Raw genomic sequence first — 20,496 nt, 5'->3', positions numbered from 1 at the left:
CAGATATTATAGCGTACAAGTGTTAATGAGCACGAATGTTTACACTGTGTATTTAGCCTACACGGAAGTTCGTGTTAAATTTATCTTGTTAAACTTTAACGAACAGTCGTGTGTAAAAAGTAAGCTAATTAATATTGTAAAAAATGTATTTTAAACAAAAACCGTAATAAGTAAAATTTTACAAGCGACAACTAATGTTTGCTATAACTATGAAAATGAAAACTCAGCGGTTTATGTATAATCAAATAGTTTAGTTTAATACTGTGTAGGTTATGCAGGGACATTCAGTTTACTCAGATAAGGAAAACTAAATAATGATGTTGCATGTTGATCAAACAGAGTAATATTTCTCTTGGCTTAGGGACATTACTAAGAAAGCCGGCCTAAGATTCAGTGCGTTATGAACTTCATTGAAGCAGATCGATTATGGATAACTTATCAAAATTATATGTTGCCCTTTTTTTTGTTACGTTGGTAGTAGGCATGACTTTTGAGACTGTATAATTCACTTGACCAATCGCGTAAACTTAAAAATTGAAAGGCAAAGTGTTTTCTTATTGTAAGTAATGTACGGTAGTTGTCCCAAGGCGCGTTGCAAACGCCCGTGGCATAAGGAAAGCAAGGTGGAGCTGGTTCTCGAACAATCTCAAGCATGGATCGCGACTGGTTAGCACTGAGTCACCAACCCGTGGGTGATCCCTGACACCATTTCACTCCTCGTTTGTCACCAGTCTCCGCGCTGTCCACGAGACTATAAATATTAATTCCGTCATTATTTAGGCTTGCAGACATCACGAAAGACTAAAAATTTCCGTGTTCTAAACTTGCGCCCCCTAAAGCGTGTTCCTCGTGTTTTTTTTTTTTTTTTTTTACCTTAGCTACTTGGTAAATTAATGTATACTGGGTCCATTGCAACGTTATTTACACATTGTTTTTGTGTGTACATAAACATAATATTATATTTGATCAAGAGAAATTAGGTAGGGGTCACTAGACTGAAAGTCGTTTAGCCGAAAGCACTATATCGAAATTTCAATTAGCCGAAAGGCACTAGATCTAAAGTAATTTAGCCGAAAGGCACTAGACCGAAAGGCACTACATCGAAAGTCGTTTCTCCGAAATTAAAGGTAAAGTGACATTCAGTCTATAGTAGCTCAAACGCGTTGCATTTTATAACCTACAAATGCATAGAGACCGTAAAAATTCGTTAATTCATTTCGCGATATGCTAAAATACAAATAGTTATACCTCAGTGCTGCCTCTGCTTTTGGCTCACAACTCACCTGGATGACTCTGGGCCAATGAGAAACACCCAACCAAAATCTTTACCGAAACACAGGCTGCTACGCTGGGACGTCTCACAAGACAGCAGCCAATGAGTGGGTGACATTTGACCGAGTGCACGTAGAACTATGGAGTTCATCCTGCAGGTCATTGAACACGCGAATTTTTCCTGTCCCTACGAAATGTAGCATGCTCGAAGCTTCAGTTATCGCCCTGATCGGCGTGCGGCCAGAAGGTGACGTGGACGTGACGGAGTCGCGAGGCGGTCCCCGGGCGCGCCAACTTGTCCCTGCGCTATCAGTCACGTCTGCTCTGCTCTTGCTTGACATCTGCCCGCGGTGCAATCCGTCCCGTTGGGATGTGCGCGCGTCGAACCCACTTCCACCTCCGCGCTTCACGGACCCGCTCATCTCCACATGCCGTCTGCTGACACCGTCATATTTATTATTGACGTGACAACGTCTAATAAATCGATGAACGCCGGCTTCACGCACGAAAAATGTGTCCCGTTACGCTCATTTGTACGCTTGCGCCGCATCTATCTCTCTTCCACTCGATTGGAACAACCATCGATATTACTTTTTTCGAGGCACATTAAACTTGAAACACTCCCATTCGTTTCCTACTTTTCCTATCATCGTCCTATCCTTAACAGAACAACACAGATTGGAAGAAGTTAAATAGCAAACATGTATAAAAGTTATATAGTTAAAATAATATGTTAGTTAAAGTAATAAACATATTTGAATTAATGAGTGCAAATAAAAGTAAATTTATCAATTAAATTGTATATTTCATTTCATCCCTTCTTTGTATCCATACAAAATAGTGATAATTCAATAAAAATGATTCAATTTTATTCATAAAATTATGCAATAATTTAACCAATGTTTTGTTATGACGTTGTCACGTTAAACTATCGTCCGTAAACCGACTTTACAGAAAACAAAATTTTTTTTTTGTAAATGGAACAGCAATATTTAAAAAATGTGTAGATTTATGTGGAAACAAATCTATCACTGCAAAATAGTCTTCGTAGTAATACTTTGTTCCGATTGTTACTTTGAGAGTGAGTTGCTGAGTAATTTAAATATAAACTACTTGTTTGAATAGTTCTAATCATTTTTCATGAAGTGAAATATTTTTGCATTTTATTTAAACACTTCCTCAGTACTTGAATGTTTTTTTTGAGATTTGAATTGGCATATTGAAATTGCCGTTAGCAGAAACATATAATGTGCATCGTGTAATAATTTTGTGTAAAAGGAACATTACTTGTGATATCATAACAGGCAACGATTCTTTGTGTTTAGCCACTGCAAATGTAATCAAGCCAGGGCTAATATATATGAATATTGATTTTATGTTTCTATTATTTTTAACACTTGCCTGTCTACGTTAATCTAAAATATCCTTCTTGTTGTTCCTTTCGAGGTGCAACAGTGTACTTGACTGCATTGGTTCAAATTAGGTGAGCGTACTTATGCAAACGCGTTAGAAGTTATACTTACTTGGTATAATAATAAACTAACTTAATTTTGCAAGTAAATAATTAATATAAATAAAGTAATAAAATGACTGTGGTGATATTATAAATACTTTTGGAAAAATATAAATACAATCAAATTAAAAAAATTAATGACTCAGTATAATATTATTATAAACATGTGTATAACATTTATTATTAAATTCAGTAAAATCATTGAGAAAAATTGTAATTTTTAATGAAATTTAAAAGTTTTCAATGATAATTCTAATTTAATAATATTAATTATTTAATAAATAATAATCTAATAATAAATAATGCAATTAAATTATACTTACAGGAACATAATATCACAAAACTCCCATGAAAACGGCCAGGAGACTACTAAACCTTCCACAGACACTCTCTGCCAGAGACAATGGAAGCTTACAAGTAACCTGACTTAGTTAGACATACGGGAAATATAAGCACACTTGAAATGTTTTAAACAGAATTTATGCCACTAATATTCCAAATATAATTTTTTTTTTAAATATATTTTTAGTTAATAAATGTTTTAAATTACAATAATTAAAAGTAATTATGTAATTTTTTATTTGCATATAGACTTTTTTTTTCATCTTGTGAAAATTTCGTTGCATGATGCGCGCGCATCGTGAAAATTCACTCTCGTCTTCTTTTTTTTTTTCCGTAACGCGCCTAAAGAAGTATAACTACAAAAACATTATTTTTTTCACTTATAATACTTTCAACAATACTATATACATAGGTGTTCAGAATGAGAGCAAGCGTGGCTTATTGCACGCTTATGGCACTAATGCGGCTGCAGAATTAGCGAGAGAGCCAGCGTTCTACGGGAATGGAACATCAGCATTGTAAGCCTCTCAGTATCTCTCTGTGTTCTGCGCACCTCCTGGAGCGGGGGCGCCGCGTGGCCCTCAAGTTTGCTCAAGGCCGGAGACAAATGGCCGCGTCAAGCAGCAGAGTACCCCGACTATCTCCGCGTCTCTCTAATCCGTCGTGGTAGCGGGGCTGGAAGCCTTATTCCATTGGAGGAGATACCTGGCTCAGAATAGGCAAGAACTATACAAGGAGAACGTCCGAGGACATTCGATATTCCTGCAAAACGAGTTAACACTTCATTATGGGGGGAAATTTACACAACTGTAAATGAAACGTGTTTTGATTAAAACTTTACTTAGTTTTAACGAAATTTTGTTCTGGTTGTAAAAGTTAATTTTTTTTTTTTTTACTGCAGGTCACAATATTTTGAGGAGGTACATCATCACTGCTTGGTCGCTTATGGCTAGCTATTTACTATGCAATAAGAAACTGTGATCGGTGTAAATTTTAGGGTTCACCTAACTGTTTTTTTTTCTTACGACTCTTAATTTTTTTCCCTCCATTAAAATCGGATATATATTATTTTAACAACTGCTGCAAGCCTGGTAGACAAATGTCGGACAATAAGGGAAAAAAATTAAAACTGAGCTAAGTAAAAACCTGAAAAAAAAATTAGAAAATATTAACTTTTACTCATACAATTCATTGAAAAATGTTTTTATTGGTTGAATCCCTAATTAAATAATATTCTATAAACGATTTACACAGTGAGGGATATTCACATTTCACAAGATTGTGACATCCAAAATGTCTGTCGTGATGTCGTAATGGCAAAAATATAATGTGTCTTGTTATTAGTAGTAGGGGTTAGCCGCGTAGTAAATTTTGTGGAAGAAAGATATGTTGACATTTTTGTTATTGACTTCGGCGGGATTCGAAACAAGAACTCTGAAATGAATGACTTGAGCGTTGGTTACTTTTCAAAGTTTCAATTAATTTATTAAAACTTTTTCATAATTTTTGTAAGTTTTATTATTATTATTTTTTGTAAATTTGTCCATGCCGGTATCGAACCGAGGGTTCCGGACTTGATGGCATAGGAGCTATTTATTTTAGGATTTTAGATTTTTTTTACATAACGTTTTTAATTTTTAGTTTTTATTTAGGTAAAAGGGAAATAGAGGTGTCGATGTTTACTCGATGTAGGGCCTATTAGTTTTCCGTCGACACGAGAACCAAGTGACAAGATTCATAATGAGCAATTGGATTTAAAATTTTTGATTTTTCCCCTTTGGGAATTTTCAAGCCTCCGATATGTTTGTAGATTAAGACGTGTAATTTTTCCTCAAACCAGTAATTTTTCCCTCGAAATAGGGGATTTTTAATCATTTTGAGAACGAGTAATTCTAGCTTATTTTAATACTTCTCACCATATCTATTGAAATTATTATTTTTTACATAAAATTATTATTTTTTTTGAATTGATCAAATATCGAAAAAAAGGCCAGGGATCGATCGAATTAATAAGTATATTAATTGTAGAGTTTTGGATAAATTATGGAATATTTCCTGCATTTCTGGCTAAATAATTACGGATTTCCAAGATAGCGTCCAAATGTAAAGATGGCGGGCGGGACAGTAATAATAAATCATTACTGCTCTCTAGTTGGTAAAAATTAAACTAATATGGCGGTAGCTCATTATAGCAGAGGTAATAAGATGGTGGCTTCTTGCAGACTAAAACTAGATGGCGGACATGACGACAAACTAGCTGGCGATACATACGTATATAAGGCCTATACCGTGGTATTAGTGGTGGGAGGTCAGTCTGTCGGCTACAGTGGAGGAAGGATTTGTCACCGTTTTCTTTTACCTTCACCTAGTTTGAACCGAGTATGTAAGTAAAATTTTAAAATAATAATTTATTAAAATTGGATTAATAAATATTTAAATTAATTTTTTTCCCGACTTTTAGCTAAATAATTACGAATTTTCAAGATGGCGGTCGTGATGTCAGAGTCCAAGATTGCGGAGTGTTTTATAAAAAAATTATTTTTTGAATTTGAAATGTTTTACGAATTTTTCTGATAATAATTACGGGTTTTCAAGTAGGCGGCCGTAACGAAAATAGCAAAGCTGTTTTTAAATAATAGTTTATATAATTTTGATTCTTTCTTTTTTTTAAATTGATAACTTTTTTCCATATTTTGTTGATAATAATTACAGATATTCAATATGGTGGCCATAACAAAAATTGCAAAGGTGTTTTGTAAATAATATTATATTAAAATTCGTTCAATTAATTTTTTTTATAAATTTTAACATTTTTTTCTGATTTTCTAGCATAAAAATTACGAATTTTCATGATGGCGGCCGTAACTAGAATTGGAAATTTAGGGAGTGGGGCATTCGAATCTCAGAGGGAGTTAAGTTCTAGAAAGATAATGGCGGAATTCAAAATGGTAGAAGTCGAAATGGAGGAAAATGCTAGAAAACAAAATGACGGATCCAAGATGGCCACCGGGGTCTAGGTCAAAATCAAAGGTCATCCAATATGGTCGCCATGACGTCATAGTCCACAGCCTGTAAGCCGGCACCTCAGGCACTTCCTCCGGAAGCCTGGGCTCGGATCCCTTATTATATACTACTTTCACTCAATTGGCACAGTCACTTTTTTCATGTTAGTCACATGAGAACGAATCAACTATATGTGCTAAAGTGTCATGGACATGAAATGCAATTACTCAAAGCATAAAGTTATTATTTGCCGGGTTTAAAGTTAACGTTTGTCAACTTATATTTCAGGCAATTCAAAAGGTACAATTGTCAATGTTTCATACAAAACTGCACAAGATCTGTGACCGAATTAAAAAAAAAAAATCGAATCTTTTGGAATAAGAGTATTGTCTTGGTGTGATTTAATTTACTTTGTAAGCATTCATTGAATATTAGTAGGCGTTAGTATTACTTTCCCGAAAAAAAAAAACACATTTGGCTTCAAAGAACAACACATTTAACTTCAACGTACAATATTTCTTGGACGTGCGATACAGATTCAGATGAAATCTGCGAAATATACGCCATTTACTATTACACCCTGCGTTCCTGTCCAAGAGAAAATAAATGAAGTTACGTCCTTCGTGTCTCATTTTGATAAAAAAAAAATAATAATGTTTCCATTAGAGTTTCCGGATGACGAAGCTCACATTAAGTCGATAAAAGTCATCAGGGACAGCTTCTAAATAGGTTTTCCACAGAAGAAGCTGTAGAAAAAAAAAATTGTCGCTGTCGGAGAGGCAGGAGGCAGAGTTTCTGTAGAGAGTAACAGGGGAGAAGTGAAAAAGACCAAAGTTTTGCGAATAAACCGCGGCAATTCTGCAAAGATTTCTGGCACGGGGCCAGCCTGTGGTCGGACCACACACTAAATACAAAAGTTAACGCGCTTGAGCGAGCACGTGCTGAGTCCATAGTTTTTAACTCGAAACTAATCGATTATACTAGACGTTAGTGTTATACGCACTATCACTATAAAACTGAAACATTTGTTACTTCTAAAAGTCGGTGTAATTTTTTTTTTCCACGGGTCCATAAAACATGCTCCTCTTGAATAGCGGAAATTTTTTTATTTTTTTATTTGCTGAACGTCATTACTTCAATAAGGATTTGCAATGTTTTTCAGTGGACATCTCTGCTCAAAGTTCTGAGTTAAAATCAACTTCACTGCCTATTCAGCAGAAAGCTGGGGAAAAATTACCATGTGAATGAAATTGATGATACAAAATTTTCTATTTGATAAATTATATATATATATATATATATATATTAATTAGAATTTTTTTTCTCCGAAACCTGATCATCTTTTAATTTAATTTTAATTACTACTTTATACAACTCAGCATTTAAACTTCAAACTAAGAAGTAATTTTTGTATGACTTGAGTTAGGCCTATATGCCTATAAGTCTAGAACGTTGCGCTGTAGAATAATTATAGGAAAATGTTTTTGTTGCGAATTCACATTATATTTGACAAAGAAACGCACAATCAAAAATTCTGGGCCTTGGTGTATTTGTACACCTCACCTTTAGAAAGTGTTAATTATTTCACTTTTGTACATAAATACGCCTAGCAACTTAATACCACCGCGTATTTCGCGTCACAGAGGACGCGTGGTGTTATTTCCAGCGTACAATAACTCCTGCAGCATATCGGCGCAGGCTAAGCCGAACTTTCTAGTGTCGCCCGTATTACTAAGGAGAGGGAGTTTATTGAGGGTCTTGAAGTGCTTTCTGCTGTTTTATTGGCTTTCTTTCTTCTCTCTTTCGAAAGTTTTCACTCAAATCCATAAAAACCTTTCGTAGTTTCTTTAAGCCTCTGGATCGTTATTGCAAAAGAAAGTAACCGAGTAGTATGCGTAGTAAAAATATTTGGTACAGTGTTTCCTTTGTGCTAAAGTTACTATGTCCTGCCCAGAAATATATATCACTTCTACCAATCTAATAGGATATGAAATTACAAAGTTTCAGCGACCACAGGCCAAGTTACCTGCTCTTGCAAGAACAAGTGCTCTATTCTAGGTGTGAAGCTAACAAAAAGGAGTGAGGGGGCATAGTTATATGACGCTGGGTTTTTATTCCTTACTATTGGAATTCAGATTCAGGCCAGACGTTTTGAATTTCCTAATTTAAAATATACAGAGAAACAAATAAACATAAATGTAATCCATTAATATTTCAGCTTCGACTGCCCTCCGGGCACATTTTACACCATGTCCTCTTGGACTGGAAACATTCCAAATCGAAACAGAATCGATTTGTCTAATTTCCGAAATTTTGGTGGTTGACCTCCTGTTGGGGGGGGGGGGGGGGGGGCATTTGACTCGAGCAAATTTTTCACCGTACTCCGATTCTATAAAACAAAATGGTCCATCGTATATATAGCTAAGATAACCTTTAACATTTGTTGAGTTTTTGTTTACATTTATTGTATGATAGTAAAAACCCGCATTAATAACGCACGTTATCACTAGTAACAATGCAATAAATATATTCCAAACCACTTACATTCTGAGAGGACACTAAAACTGTATATATTTATTGTGTTACACTTCTGCCTTAAAATGGACGGCCGGAATTGTTAAAACATACCAAAAATACAGAACACCTACTTTAAATAAAAAAGAAACTTCTTTATTTATTTCGCTGTATGTTTATGCTACAGAACTAGTAGTGTAATTTTATATTATTTTACCATGAACTGTGAAACAGTGGTAATTTGGTTCGGTTTACATCACTAAACTTTAACGTAATTTTACACGTACTCATTTTCAAGCCAGGACTGGTACGTCGATTGGAGAAAATTTGAGGATTCGAAGTTTTTATGTAACGAAACCAGATAATAGGAAATTTGTATATATACGGAATTAAAATCTGAGCCATGTAATAAACTGAAAATTCAGCGTTAATTACATGTTATACCACTACAGCTTTCTAAAGTATGGGTTGTAAAAACCTATTTCTGTTGTGTTTAAAACTTAATTGAGTGTATATTAAACACTATATTCTTCTCAACTGGCTAGGATTTGAATTATTGATCTTTACTTCCAGTCTAAGAACATTAAGTCTTTTTTTTGTCGATGTTACAGTCGCCATCTTCAATTCAGACAATGTCCACGAAAAACTGCGACTTTTGTAAAATGGTACTTTGCATAAATTTTTTTGCGTTTACAGTAACCAAATGCTAAATCTTAAACTTACAGTTGCAACATGGGAAAATTTTTGAGATGTGCGATTCTTGCCTTTAGAAACTCCAGGGTTTTGTGTTTACGTCTTTGACCTTAAAGTAATCATATCACCAGGAAACATTTGTTCCTATTGCAACATTTTTGATGTCACTACCTTTGTCTTTTTATATTTGCAAGCTGCTGCCTTAGGCCAAAAGGAAGAAGGTAATTTAATTTTATTTTGTTACACAGCAAAATGCAATAGAAGTCAGAATCCCTTTTCATCTGTTTGCCTCAAAGGGATTCAAGATTTGTCCTTAAGTTTAATTTTCCATAGCTTACGTGTTCTCCTCTTTCTTCAGTACGTCGAGAAAATACAGCATTCCAGCAAACCTCCATAGCACGGCAGCGTGTGCTGCGTGACTTCGTAATTACCATCACTTGCGCGAATATTTACAACAATGATACTTCACTAAGTAAATATGTGTTGAAAATATTTGTGGCGTAACAACAAATGCAAGGGGGGCATGGAGCTAAAATTTGAGAAATAGTCCTTTAATAAAAATAATTATGATAAAAAAGGAAAAAAAATCAACATGGCGTGTGGGACCGAGCCTTATGTGTGCATATCTCGTTACAAATCATTATTTTACTTTTAATTTTAACACGATTCAATTTGTAGACTTTTTAGTGGCCGAACTTCAACAAGATATTAAAAAAAAAATGTGTAGTGGGTATACATTTTGAATAGTTGATTGGCAAAGTTGAATTTTAAACATTTTTGTGCAGTATGGATAAGGAAAGCCAAATTGAATAAATAACTGACACTTTTTGGGTTTAAAGACAATGCTGGTGGCTACTGCGTGGTATGATTTAAAAATACATCAGAAAATGTTATCTCATTTTATTTAGCCTTTCAAAATCATAAACATTCTTATAATTTTAAAAGTCAGGTAAATTATATTTTTCTGAAAGACATTAAACCATAGCACATTGAAGCCAGTCAAATTGACTTTAAACCTAAAAAGCTCCAGGTTTATATTTAGTTTCATTCTAATAAACCATGGTGCACAGAAATATGCACCTTTTACAGCTAATTATGCAAAAAAAAAATATGGGATCTATTTTTTTCGTTTTGTGAAAGTTCAGCTTCTCAAAATGTCGGCACGTTGAACCGTATTGAACGTAAATATAAAATAATGACCTGGAACGCGACACACATCCTTAAGCAAAGAATGCTTCAATATTTTAACGGGTCTCAGTCAAAGTGGCACAAAAAAAAGGGAACTTTTGGCAAACAAATAAAAATATAATACACGCAATAACACACAATTTTATTGACAGTAATTGAACCATTACCCCTTGCCGTTTAAGGAACAACCATCCAAATGATCAATTTCTGAAAATTACGTCCGACAGATGGCGTCCTTGTCTACGTATACATTATTCAGATTTGTTGTTCAGGTTCCCCACTGATCGCTGCATCTCAGCTAGGATGCCACGAATTCCGTCTTCAATTCTTTGTTTCAATTCATCCGGTGTCCTCGGAGTCGTTTGGAATCACAGGACGTAATATTCAGAAATTGATAATTTGGATTGTTGTTCCTTAAAAAGGGAGGTTTTTATGGTTCAATTAACTGTCAATAAGCGTGTTATGTCGTTGCACGTATTCTATTTTTATTCGTTTGCCAGAAGTTCCCGGTTTTTTCCTGGGTCACCTTGTGCACCTTAGCTTGCGGCTGGTGACCACGAACTGTATACTATGAGTGGGGGTGGAGGTTGTGGGTAGGGCTGGTGGTGGTGGTGGGGGTTATGGGTGGGGGTAGGGGTGGGTTGAGGGGGAAGGGGGTTGGGGGGTGGGGGTTGGGCGGTGGGGGGTAGGAGCTTGGGTGGGGGTTGCAGTCGATTCACCAGCCCTCGACGCAAGAGCGCTATGCTTCAGCTGGCACTGCCGCCAGGGACAGTTAATGCGTGCTGCTGCTGTGTGCCGGTAACAGCCGGGGGGTGCTTCCCGCGTTACTGTCACATGCACCCACCGGAGCCCACGCCTAGTGCCTGCACGGGGTCCGAACCCGGGGCTTATTGGCCGACGGACGACTTAGCTGCCTCGGCAACACAGTTGCGCTTCGCATCCATTCCTGGTATCTTAACACGAAAACTATTTTCTGCAACAGAATTGTCCTAAGTTACGCAGGCAAGACATGTTAAATTAAAACTGTTTCGAGAGCGACTTTTTATTTTTTATTTTGGGATTCCTAGTTTGCAGGCTCTTATAATTTAAGACAATAATGTAAGAATTAGATCGAAAGGTTTCCGGGCCCAGAGTCACTAACTATTTATAATAACAAATGTTTTTGCAAGAAGTTCCACGATATTATAAGATATCTATCTTGTTGCACCAAAGTTCGTCGAATAGTTCAGTTAGTTTAGTACTGTTTTAACATTCTTGACACATTTAAAGACAGAAACTGGTTATAATATAATTATTTCATAAATACATTCTCTACTATAGTTCTAACACTGTTTACAAGTCTTTATATCTATATTTATTGACGAATATGCTCTGTGGTCGACTATTTATTTTAGTAAACAAGCAAATATTGTTCTTCGACTTTTCTTTATTTTTTATTAACACAACCTTTTAGTCCAAACTCCAAAGCATACTGATTGTTTAAAACAAGATATTAGTATATTTCTCTTAGCTTATATTGTGGTCCCAAAATATATAATTATGGTAACGATAATTTTAATCAAACAAATAAATATTATCAATACGTACTATTTTAGATCACCGCTCCAAATGTGAGACTTTTTAATATTTTCAAATGTATCAGGAGCACATTTACTTTATTTTCTGTCTATTTTAAAGATCACTTCTGCCTGAACACACACACGGTGCGCAAAGCTTCAGGAAAAACCACCTGATTTGAAAACTACTCGAGATATCCGAGAGGCGTCTGTATACTAAAAGCATTTAAGAATTCGCTGAGGGCCGATAAGTAGTTTTGTTTCCGGATGAAGATTTGAAAAAGTATATTTAGAAGATTTATAATGGCTAAAAGACGTGTTTTCAAAGTAAGTTTTGGGCATAAAACAACTCGTACAGATTCTATAAAGCTCTTAAGGGATTTGCATTACACCTTCATATTCATTTCTCCGCCGTATAATGTTACGATCACCGCTCAAATTTCAAACTGTCCTACGCACGACGAAAAAACTGCGCGCCAGTTCAGAGCCTTGCGCTTAGAGGCGATACCGCGCTAGAAGCACCAGCGAGCATCGCGCTTATCATTCCGCCTCACCAACACAGATAGACCCCTGACAAGACGGGTCCCTAAAAGCTAACCCACGTAATTACACGAAATTGCCTCAACGCATAAGCCATGAAGTAATGTAAAATGACAGAATTTTAATATGATAAAAAAAACTAGTGCATATCTGATTCCGAATAATGTACATTTATATTTTTTATTAAAATTATTTATCATTGTCCAATAATTCTATTAATAATTTAACTATACTAATTTATAATTATAAATATCTAGTTTTGACATGACACATTTTTTTATTAAATTTATTCAATACTGAATGGCTACATTTTACCTTCTTTTCATGATTGCCTATCCAAATTGCTTGCTGATAAGTTTCAGAACTTCGTGGTCTTCTTGGGATTGCCAATTTAATCAGTCTTATTTAGTGTACCAACAAAAGCTTTCTTCAAAATATACTATGAAATTAAAATTACACAATATATTACAATAGTTAAAGGACTTTTAGTCCAACGTCCTTAAAACTCCTGACTTTAGATCGTTTTTACGTTGTAGTTATTGTCAACTTACGTGTTACATGAATAAAATTGCAAAAAGGTATGCCCTTCGTATTTTCCTTATATTTTGGTCAATGCACTTCATATCGTTATTGTGCATGTCTTATAAAATCCAGTATTTTATGTAAAACTGCATAAACACAAATTCAGGCTCGGTTTTTTAAAGCCAGTGTTTTAAGTTAACTAAAAAAATTATAACTTAGCACCAACGTATGCTATAAAATATTTAATTAAATTTTTTCGTATAATTTTGCCCGAAAATTCTTTAATAAAGGTTAAATAAGAAAACCCTCAATTAAAAATCAACACGATGTCTGACATTTCCACATTTAGGCCCTTTTATGAGATACCAATGATAAACAAATAATAATATTCCACTGACTGTATTTCATTTACAATGTAAATATTGCGTAGCAGTGTACATCTCTACTTTCATTTATTTTCCGCTTCGACAAGATTTTTTACAGGTAAAATACCTAGAATCACAATGGTCCAGATTCGGTTGATTTGCATTGTATAATTATTTGGGCTTGTGAACGCAATTTTAATTTCTCTTTTTTTTTTTTTTTTCAGTGGTTGGCGATTTTAAACCACAGAACACGATTGCCAAAGGCATTTCAATTTCTTGCCAACAAATTTTCGCAAGGCAGTTTAAAATCACGCTGAATTTTCATCACCATAGTTTATCTACATATATGGACGAGGTTTTTTTTTGTGCGTTCGTATGTGCAGGATGGTTATAGTCAGTGACAGAATTTAAAAATTTGATACAATTGAATTGTTTAGGAACAAATAGGAAATTTTGCACTTATATGCACTGCATATGTACTTACTATCGGAGATATTTTATAACGTTGGTGCCGGTACACAGTCAGGAGTACCCCACTCAACAGATTTGAAATCAGCGTTTTGCATTCTAGAAGTTGACACCTGGACTTAATATAACTACACTGGGAAATCTCTCTTGTACTCTCCAATGTCTCTTGTGACTTGACAAAAACGTTGTGAACTCTTTGCGTTGCTCAAAAAACACTCTCCCTTTAATGTTTCGTGTTATTTTATTACGGTATTGTAGTTTTTTGTATCTTCCGAAGAGACTACCTGCAAAAGCAAACTGATGCATTGTTCTCTCACCTTTGTAAATGTTAACTGTTTTAACTACCCATTTAAGCTAAACAAATCTTGTAAGTTTACCTTAATTTGGTATTAAAAAGGTTTTTTATTCATTTTCGGTGGTTATATGGTAAGTGTAGTATGCATGCCTGACATCTAGCACTCTATGCGTGAATTCCAGAATGACTTCATGCATAGCTGAATTTACAACACGTTTCTAAGCCATCCTTGACTAATCTTCTGGCATAAGAGAGTCACGTGCGGAAAAACTCCGTATTCCAGCAGATAGCAGATGACGATCGACTCATTTTTTTAGACATTGAGAACCAACCCGTTTAAGGGACATTTTCGACTATGATTTTGATGTTTTTGTTTGTTTGGCAAGGTTTTTGGTCACACGGTTATGCATAGGGGCTTAAGGCTGCGAGACCTTCAATAGTAGTGGGCTTAGAACCACTTAGGAAACAACTCTTTGATCATAATAATTTAGTCATGCCAGTATATTAGGATCGAACCCACAACCCTCGCTACATAAATCTGAAGCCTTAGCTATCACGCCTACAAATTCTCAGCCGAATGTCACCTGAGAGTTGTAGGGTTATTTTTCTCATGCAGTGTCTACTTGACAGGCGTGGCGTGTGTTTCTGAAGTCACATCAAGTAAGTCGTGTACTAAATGGCGAAACCAAATTTATAACAGAGTTTGTGCGGCGGTGCATCCAGACACGCAATTTCGTTTAAGAATCTGAAATGCCATCAGAGGTGCTCCAATTACATTTATTCAAGTTACGAAGACTTGGAGCTTTGCTCCAAAAGATTCTGTTAAAAAATGTATGTACTGAAGCACTTAAAATGACGTCTTTTTAATGAAATATTCTATTCATGTATCTACAGACATGAGTTTGTTAATGCATTACATCCCAATAAAACACTATATTCTATTTTTTATAAAATATATAATGGTTTATTCTATGATATACGATAAAATTTTGTAACGGAAGTGTGTAGATCAAGACTCGAGTACACTCAATATTGTAGTTTCTTTAAAACCATTACCAGAGATAAGGGAACTATTTTTGGCTTTGGGACATAGTTCAGTACAAATACTTGAAAAGCTTCGAAACGAATGTAGAAATGAAACTATGAAATCAAATATTCTTTTGTGAACTGTGCATTGCAGCCACCAGGCAATTATTGTTGCTTGGAAGCTAAAACGATAAGGTTTGTCTCTATTTCCCAGAAACTGCAAAAGAAAATATAGGGAAACCAAGTTTAAAAAAATCGTCGCAGCAATATTTATTCTTCTTGACAGCACGGTGGAAGAGCTAGGTTTACTTGCGTTCTTTTTTTTTAAGGTGTGGTGGAGATCAAAGAAGATCGGCTGCTCTCCAGGTTCTGTAGTGTTACGATTTTAATAATCGTTGAGTGGGAAGAACTGGGTTCGTAAAGGTATAGTCCAATTATTAATTTTTTTGCACAGTTTTATTGACTGCTAATATTTATAACACCAATACATAATCTTACTTAAAATTACTACTAATCAATTACTCAAACTCAGTATCTCAAGTCCTTACACACCGCACCCCTCGCGCAACTTTCGCCGCAGCACTCCTCGTGGTACTCCGTCGCCGAACTCTCGTCGTACTCCGTCGCCGCCGTCGCGCTCCCTTCGCCGAGGAGCTCACTCCAAACTCGCCGAGCAACTCCGTCGCCGCCGTCAAACTTCCCTTCGCCGAGCCACTCTCGCGAAGGCCGGCAGCCAGGCTTATATAGACCCTGGCGCTCTTCTAGAAGTGACTAGCGTGGCTGGGGCCAGTCGCGTCATCCCTCGCCGACCCGACACCCGAAGCGTCGAGAATGGCATCGGCAGCTCGCGCGATGACCCGCGGAATTCCCACAGGCTGTCCGGCGCCGGGGGAGGGCGCCGCGCGGGAAGGGGTGATGAGAAGGAGGGGGGGGGGTGGGGGGGGTTGCGACGACCCTTGTAATCCGGGCAGGCACGCGTGGCATGTATTACGTCAGTGGACGGCGCATGACGTCAGTGACCGTGCGGGGCCGCCAGCCAGCTCCGAACCTGGCATCGCGGTCTGGTCTCTCGCGTTCGTAACAGTATGAACTACTTGACATTGTACTATATTTATACGAGGGCCTTTTCCTGCTGCGGCTGGAGGGTTGCGATTGGTGGCGGGACTCGGTGGCGCTCCCAAGGGGGGAGGTGTACAGGCCTCCGCAGCGACCCAAACCTGGGATGGGTAGGCGCCTGGCGTTGGAAAACGGTGGTAGTGGGGGGGGGGGGGGGGGGGGGCTGTGCTTGTTTGTGTTGGCCACCGCGAGAAGGCTTCTGGAGAAAGCGCGTCTATAATTAACGTCAGCCGACTGTGGCGTAATTAGTCACAGGAGCCAAACCCCCACGAGAGAGACAGTTCTATGGCCCAACCTCCCTCTTGCGTGCAGACACTAATCAAACAGGATTGTGTGCGTCGCATCCCCGAAACGTGTTTATCCAAGGACGTTAATTGAATTGGAGTCCTCAGAAATGAAAAAAAAAAAAAAAATGATAAAATCTTTTCATTTGCTTTGGTGATTTCAACATGAGCTCATCTTACGGTCCAATTTACGGTCCTTCTAGTACACCTAATTAATTTTGAAATATAATCTCAAAAATTCTGAAAAATTTGTAAAGACTCAAACCCAAATTTTCTTTTAAGTTAAATAATTAATGCCAAAACATGTTTTTTTTTTAATTTTAGCCTATGTTTTTTAAAGTCCAAACTAAGTCGCACTATTTACCATTTTATTCATATATAGAATAAATAATTTTACACTATTATTTCACATACAAATAACTTATTTTTTTTTTTTTTTTTACTTTGTAGCCCATGAAATTCCCGATATTTCATATTTTATTCACTTTATATTTAGCTCATATTGGCAAACGTTACTGAAAACCAGATCAGGAGGAATCTGGACTTCTCCATTTTTTCTAAAATGGTTGTGAATGAAGAAGCAACTATAAAAAACGTGTTCTGAGTATAGAAATTAAGCTATTTTTTTTAACTCCTCCGGCCAAGAAAGTCTTCTGTCAGAATTCTATACAGTTCTGGAAGGAATGATTTTGGTTTACTAAACTTAAACTTACATTTTTAACGCTACACACATTCATTATTTAGCTAAAATTGTACCATAGAATGTTTCGCACTGTGAAAAATACGCTAGGAAACATAATGGTATTTAGAATAATTTATATATATAAAATATGTGCATGTATATAAAAAAAATAGTGTATAGCGTATTTACTAGAAGAATATTGTTATATCAAACAGAGGTTGGAAAAATAGGATGGTTATTAGCATGGAGGTATTATTCCAGGGAGTGTGGGTGTCTAATATAAGTTCATGATGTTAATCTGGTTAGCAATTGGCATACACAAAAAAGCCGTAACTGGATTAAGGAAACGCTAGAAGTTAGTTTAATATCTAAAAAGGAACTCTCTAGGTAAATAGAAAAGTTGTTATCATGTATCATGCCATCTGTTATCGTATCCCTACTAATATTATAAATACCAAAGCGTGTTTTTCTGTTTTTCCTTCTTTCACGCAACGGAGAAATGGATCGACATGATTTTTTGCGTGTAGATAGTTTATGGGCCAGAGAGTGACATAGACTGCATATAATTATGCATATAATTATTAAGGAAGTTAATAAGGTTTTAAATTAAGAATTATAATATAAATCATCGGAGGAAGGTCATAGACACAAAAACAGCGAGTTTGTGTCATTTCTCTATGTCCACCACACGGTCATATACAGTCAGGTCGAGCAACTTCCTATTCTTCTCTTTAACGAAACCCATCCACTTAGTAGAGCTCGCGGCTGCTAGTGAACTAAAGGGACTAAAAACAGTTTAGTTCAGACTTCGTTAACACATGGCGTTGCCTTGAATTTGTAAAGCCCTGTTGTTTGGTGCGTCCGTCACGTCTTGCCTAGGGGTTGCCTGCCTTCCCACAGAATGAAGCTGAATGTTTGCCTCCCGGTTTTGCTGATTGGTAGTCTTGGCTTTAAAAAAAAAAAATCCCGGTTTTCAAGTGTATGTCCTACAGGGGTGATGTCATAACTTAGAAACACATAACTTTGAATTTTCTAAGTTATGACAGTTCTATGTTATGACTTTCTACGTCATGACGTTTCTAAGTTGTGTGGTTCTGCGTTGCGTGTTTCTAAGTTACGTGTTTCTAAGTTATGACAGTTCTAAGTTGTTTCTAAGTTGTGATAGTTCTAAGTTATGAGTTTCAACATTATGATGTTTCTAAGTTGTGTGGTTCTGCGTTGTGTGTTTCTAAGTTGTGTGTTTCTAAGTTATGATCTTTCTAAGTTGTGTGTTTCTAAGTTACGTGGATTTTTTCAAGTTTTATAAGTTATGACAGTTCTAAGTTGTGATTTTCTAAGTTATGTGGTGTTCCCTGTCCTACATACTTGAAACTCGTTAGTGTGTTTAGCCCGGGTAACACCGGGTACTTCAGCTAGTATTTTATAAAACAAACTTGATAACAACAAATTATCCAGAATTATAATTGAAAGTCATTAAAACCACAATCCTTTCTAGAGAGTGTGTGGTCGTTTCACTTTGACTTCAATTAGTAACACGAACTCGTATGGGTTTCAGAAGGGTTCGTAGCTGGTGGGGAAGCCGTTGAGGTGTAATTCACTCAGTCGCGGTAGTGAATCAGCGCTCGTCTACTAAAACAGAATAAATATGCAACGGCAGAAAAACCTAGCATTCACAGACCCCAAGAAAATAACCCGCGTCCGTGCATATTCGGATTTTCGGTTTATTTTCCAAATGTAAACGTAAAAGGTAGATTATGTTAGACTAGGTGTGTCACAAAATTAAAATTCTCGCAAAACTTCGTTCTTACGGAGGTATTTTTTTTTTTTCGGAGAGTAGGTTTTTATTACATTAAATGTTGATTATGTCAGTTCATGTATCTAAATACTACGTGAAGTTGTTGCTTAAGTATTCAAATTATCGCATAAATTCGTTCTTAATTTTTTATTTTTCGGGAAGGAAGGCCATTGCTCGTCTAGGTGAGCGTTAGCTTACTAAATTTAATTGTTTATTTGTTTAGGTCAGTTACGTTTAGATCGTGAAAATAAAATGTATGGAATCGCTCGCATAGTCTTTCTTATTTTATTTTTTTTTAAATTCCGTCCCCGAAGCTGCACGAGCGAGCGGTGAACTTCGTAAATGTTCGGAACCGATCGGGGAGGTAGTGAAACATAGGCTTCGCGTGTGCTTGGGAAGGTAGGGGTAGCGTTGAGAGGGTGTAGGGGTGGGAGGGTAGTTTTGGGTAAGTGAGGGGGGGGGGGGGAAGTTTCTATTTGCGACCCGGGCCGCGGGCAGAGGGCGCATCGTCGGGTAGCCGCAGCAGTAAACTTTGCCGGGAGCGTTGTTCGTTTCCGCGGCGGAGGATTGTTTACAGTCGAGTGAGGGTTGCGTCGACCAGCAAGCACTTGTTGCCCGCTGCGCACTGGCTCCCGGCACGTATTCCCTCAGCAAGATATCCACAGCGCATGTACATAAATACAAATGGAGGTCCTTTCAAAACAAATTTGCTAAAGAAACGACTGTTTTAAACGAAAATAATTCATTATTTCGGTTTTCTTATCTGAAAACACTAAACACGCTAACCAAACGAGTATAAAATATTTATATTTGTTCCAAGTTATTTTTTTAGTAGAAATAAACTACTTGTTATTAATTTGATTCATATACATACAAATTTGCGAGAAAAAAAAATTATTTCAATGATATCTCAAACAACCCTGAATTTAAAGTTTCAACTAAGCAGAACAATGACAAGTACTTTGAAAGCTTTTTACAATAGAGAATATTTATTTACATCGTTAGTTTAGACATACACGTCATTGCTAGTTCGAACTGTGTGTCTTATACATGTATGTCATGCACAAACGCAAACGAAGTCAGATGTTAAATGTAAAGACAGCCCAGAGTATTCCGTGAAATGAGTTAGCTAAAACAACGTCACAGCAGAAACGAACACAGAACACACAGTATAACAACGGCGAGACAGTTGCAACAAATAACTAATTATCATTATAAAGCCAACACTAGTAGTTCTAGTATGAATAACAGCAAGTAAATTAAAAAGGAATATATTTAGGGAATTTAGCAAAACAATAAATGTGGCTGTTAAAAGATTAAAT

Source organism: Bacillus rossius, chromosome 3 (assembly GCF_032445375.1).
Source record: "Bacillus rossius redtenbacheri isolate Brsri chromosome 3, Brsri_v3, whole genome shotgun sequence".
NCBI classification, from domain to species: domain Eukaryota; kingdom Metazoa; phylum Arthropoda; class Insecta; order Phasmatodea; family Bacillidae; genus Bacillus; species Bacillus rossius.
Note: the sequence above shows the minus strand (reverse complement) of the source record.